Source organism: Pholis gunnellus (assembly GCF_910591455.1).
Source record: "Pholis gunnellus genome assembly, chromosome: 16".
Taxonomy (NCBI): Eukaryota; Metazoa; Chordata; class Actinopteri; order Perciformes; family Pholidae; genus Pholis; species Pholis gunnellus.
Window position 1 is genome coordinate 286,541 of NC_136543.1, and position 4,822 is coordinate 291,362.

The 4,822-nt window shown below is 39.6% G+C and overlaps 1 long non-coding RNA gene across 1 annotated transcript; it reads right to left on the bottom strand.

Annotated features, from left to right (window-relative positions):
- Window positions 1-415: 415 nt before the first annotated feature.
- LOC306708720 lies at window positions 416-2,203 on the bottom strand. Its single transcript, XR_013767457.1, has 3 exons — window positions 2,111-2,203; window positions 1,741-1,786; window positions 416-504 (listed from the first exon to the last, which is right to left on the bottom strand). It is a non-coding gene; the product is annotated as an uncharacterized lncRNA (long non-coding RNA).
- Between the last annotated feature and the right edge of the window lie 2,619 nt (window positions 2,204-4,822).

The window sequence follows — 4,822 nt, forward strand, 5'->3', positions numbered from 1 at the left end:
GCCCCCTTGTGGTACCTCAGCAAAGTTGATACAGTGAGATGCCTCTTGAAGAGGTAAGTGGCTGCCTCAATCACTACAGGGTCCTCTTCCATAATAACTATAGTCTGGTGGCTGTTTTTAGTGTAACCTCCTTCCCCAAAGGTCGTATGTTGTGGGTTAGACACCATTTCTGTCTCAAATGTGTCATGACTGAAAGTTAAACTGTCTGCCTGAGTCGAATAAACTGGGAAAGCCTCGTTAATGAGACAAGTACTTCTAACACAAGCAGGTACTGTCTGATTAATGGAACACAGTACATGAAAAACAGGATTCCAACAGTCAGTGAACATTTGACACAACTGAGACAAAATCAGAGATTCTCTAAACTGCAAATCTACTCTTGTGTTGATTACACTCATTAGTTTTGACTTGGTATTTCTGTCACTATAAGTTGGCCACTTTCCAGGGTCTCCAGGATCAGGGTGTAGTGGGTCAAACCTTGGTGGAATTCTCCAAAGATATGCCCTGGAAATAGATAAATGATATAGGTGTATTACAAGCCAGTGGATCAAATTAATGCATTCGCTTAAATTAGTAGGAATTGTAATATGTCCTCTGATAAGCACGTTGGTGCAGTTTGATAGTGGTGATTTTTCAGAGACAATGATTTGGAGTTTATAGTGTTAATGAGACAATTTGTAGAACTTCACGGTGAGGGCTAATGTGTGTTGGCATTAGGCCTGTAAAAAGGAGCTTCTTTCAGGTCCCATCACAGCTTTTCCTTCCCCCCTAATGCAATGTTCACACCATGAGCGTCAAAGCAACAGGCTACGCCCACAAGGAGTGTTCAATGGAAGCCATGGACATGTAGCTACAAACTGACACTTGTCGCTGCTTGCTGGTTACAAATCAATGTTGAGCTGGCCTCGACCTTTTTCAGCGTCATGTTTTTGTTTCACCATTTGTTGTTACCTTCTCTTTCCCCACAACGTATTCTTGCAGTGAGCTAGTGCCAGTGCTATTTAACAAAATAACTACGATAATTATCTATTTATAAATAACTTGATAATTTGATTTGTGTGTATATGAAATAATAGGTCCCTGTATACCTTGAGAAGAACTCTGTAGCAACCCTGAGATTAAGATTTAATTGGTTAATATCAAATCTTGAAGTTTTCCCTATTTTTCTAAGATTGGATGGCGTCCAAAATGGAATCTTCCCTTAAATTCTGTTAGTTAAACTAATGGTGGATTATGGATTATAAGATGTGTGCCATCATTCTTTTGTACTACTTTATGGGTCATAATTGAATTAGTTATAATTGTTACATATCTTGATAATAATTCAATTATTATTTATAAAATCAGCTACCAGCAACAACGCTACATTAACTATCTTGCCATTCTGTTTTCAAAAGTAGTTTTATTGGACAAATGTAAGTCATAGTATCACCAAAGCTGTGGGGGACATGAATGTACCAAATGTCATGGCAATAGTTGGTGAGATATTTTTATCAGCATATTATTCTGGAACAGTTAAATAATATACAAAGGACAGAGCCCTGATATGTGTCTGATATGATTTTAGAAAGGTATATCGTCCATCCCTGTAACTCTGATGTTGACTGATAAGAATAGTTTTAGTACATATATGTATTAGTACAAATAGTACTGTAGAGTAGAGCAAAGACATTAACTCAATGTTATACTATGCAGCTGTTTCCCCTCAGAGATAATGTGATTAGTCATGTGATGTCTCACCTGTTTCCTAGATTAGAGCCGAATGGAGTCCTCTGAACACTCCAATCTGTAATGACAAAAAAGCTAATAGTTAAAAGCTATTGTCTGATTCTCGTTCCACTGGTTTTCAGGCAGTTAGTGTAAAATGCTGCCTGGTGATAAGAGTAATCAATAGTTCTGCCCGAATATGCTCATGCGTTGTAGGTCAAAACAGCCCAATGAAAAACCTGGTATGTCGATAGCTCACTAAATATGGACATTATAAATGGGACTCATTTGGTTTTCCTGAGAGACTTCACCAAAATGCCACATACAAGGACAGGAATTAAAACAGCAACACTTCATTATCTACTTTCAAACTAAAGCTGATGAAAAAGTGTAATAATCTTACCAACATTCATTCCTGCTGCCAAAGAAAGCTGAACGATAATAACACTAAATCCACAGGGTTTCATCATGGTTTCTCTGCAGAGCAGCTGAAGTGAAGATCACTGAATTCACCAGGCAGAGTAGCTTCAGCTTCATATCTCAATCCACATTTGGTTAGATAAAAATGAAAATGAGAAGATAATGTTTACAACTGTACACTTCATCAGTTAAACATTACAAAACTGCATGGTGTGAACATTTTTGTCTGACTGCTCCACTTACGGTTTACTTCACTGTGTAAAACATGTACATTAGCATGGTTTATTTCTATTTTGATTGTGAATTATTATTAACAGTTTGACTGAATATGTAGCTTAAAGAAAATTGTGCAGATGTGTCACTGAATACTAAAATGACAGATCCAGCTAACTGCTCCAACATGCAGAACAGTTAACTAAGTGCATTCGTACAGGCTAATACAATATAAGATACAGTATGTGATCTTGAAAGAAGGACTGATACTGACCTCAGACATCCACAGAATTGAATCAAGACTGGTCTGACAGAATCAACAACAAGTTAACATTATGAGCTTCATAAGAGTAGAATATATTTCATGAGGTTTTGATATGGGGTCAGATCAGTCTCAATATTAATGAATGTACACAGAGACTAAATGTATTTTGTGATTCTCTCCACAAAAATATTTTTCAATGCTCACAAAAATAGTTATCGTTATATATAAATGTAAACAAAATCCACAACTCTTGGCTACCGAGCGAGCCCCCTTTGGGGTTCCAGCGAGAAGAGAGTGTCGTAGAATGCACTTTTCAGAAATGAATATAATGAATGCTACACACATGTTACATAACAGATTAAACAGCAACATCTGGGCAACACTACCATGTAAGTCATTTTTTACACACTCCAAACGAACTATGCACTCCGCTTCGATATTCCAAAAAAAGCTAACGGCTAACACGGACCACCAATACATCGCATGAGAATTCGACACAGAATCCAGAGATATCTTCAGAATTTCTCTCTGTGAAACCAGTACAGAGCTGTGAGCAAACAAACCGCAGAACAACAAACCGCTTATCCCAAAAAAAATCCAAGCAGCACCTCACCTTTACGCTGAATCACGAAAAGACCGGCATAATTCCCCGTTTTGCTGGCTAAACACTGTTGCATATGCGTATATCCTGTGTGTTTCTCATCTGTTTCCTGGAGAAGGGGGGGTCAACCTAACTTGTGGGACCCGGGGGGAAGGGGTCAGACTTTTGGCAAATGGAATTTTACGCTTGGGGATGCCGATTTTTACTGGCTAACGATTCTGTCAATCAACACCAGGCCACCCCTACTGCATTCCTGAGACTCTGACGCGTCGAAAGAGGTGTCATAGTCTGGATTTGACCAATCATAGGCTGACAAAGCCTCACATAGACAGTCAAACTGTAGTCAGACGAGAATGGAGCCATGGTTTACAGCCTTAGAGAGGATTCTGGCTCTCAAAATGATGCCAAACTGCTGTATTTGGATAGATTGAACACTATTAGTGATAAAACAAGTGAAATATATAGTTATATAGTATATCAAATTAGAATAGAACAGCTGCAACAGCTGGTTCCAAAATGAGAATTTGGCTTGACCTCGTGTGACCTCTCCGTACTGAAACCTCTCTAACTTTGTCCTGCTTCACTTTATCAAAGCCAAATGTTTTTTAGAGACTACTGTCATGTTATGCTATGATTTGGGAGAGTTTTAAGGCTAGCCAGGGCCTCATTTCAAGAACAAAATAACAATAAAAGTGCTTTTCTTTCAGGCGAACCTGAAATTATCGATTCGTTGTGTCGCGCGATTATTACGCCACTCAATAATGCCGTGTTCACAACAAACACGATGAACCGCCGATCTCGCCGGGGACTATTTGTGTTCATACGCGCTGGACACGGCGGAGAGGGGGCGCAGCTTATCGGCCTGAAAGCCATTCAACTGTCAACCGTGGAAAAAAATCACCTCTATTTCTGCCTAGTACGTGTTGTGGAAGTCCCAGATATCACGGGAAACTAAACGCCGTCATGTCTGGGTTCATAACATAGTCCGGAGAAGCTTCATCGAGCTCACTGTGTCTCAATGTGTCTAGTGCCACACGTCGGCTGTTTACTACAGCTGTATGAACACAAAATAAACTGATTTGGCTGTGATTTAACGGCAATAAACCGACAAAAAGGGACTCCGAAATAACTACGTAATGATGCCCATTTGTACTTGTTTTCTCAATGGAGCTCGGATCGATCGTTGCTAGGCTATGCTAACATTGCTAGCAGCTCCATCAACACTCACAATAACGTCATCTAGACGGCAGCGTGTATTCATTGTTTGCACTATATGGTTTACACACACACATGTGTACACATAGTTTGGTCCGGTCTCTACTGATATGAGGGAAGCGCTCTGGGTGAACACAGACGCTACAGTATTAATTTCCTGATTCAACAACGGCAGGACGTCAGTGATGACCGGAGAAACATCTCAACGCTGATAGGCTATCGCGCCACAGCGTCACGCAATTTTTTCGGTTGGAAATTAATGCTTTGTTTTTTTATCCGATTCATCGATTAATCGATGAAATAATCGACAGATTAATCGATTGTTAAAATAATTGTTAGTTGCAGCCCTACTTTTATCCAATCAGATTTCACCTCTGTGTCTCTAGGTAGAAGAGAGGCCC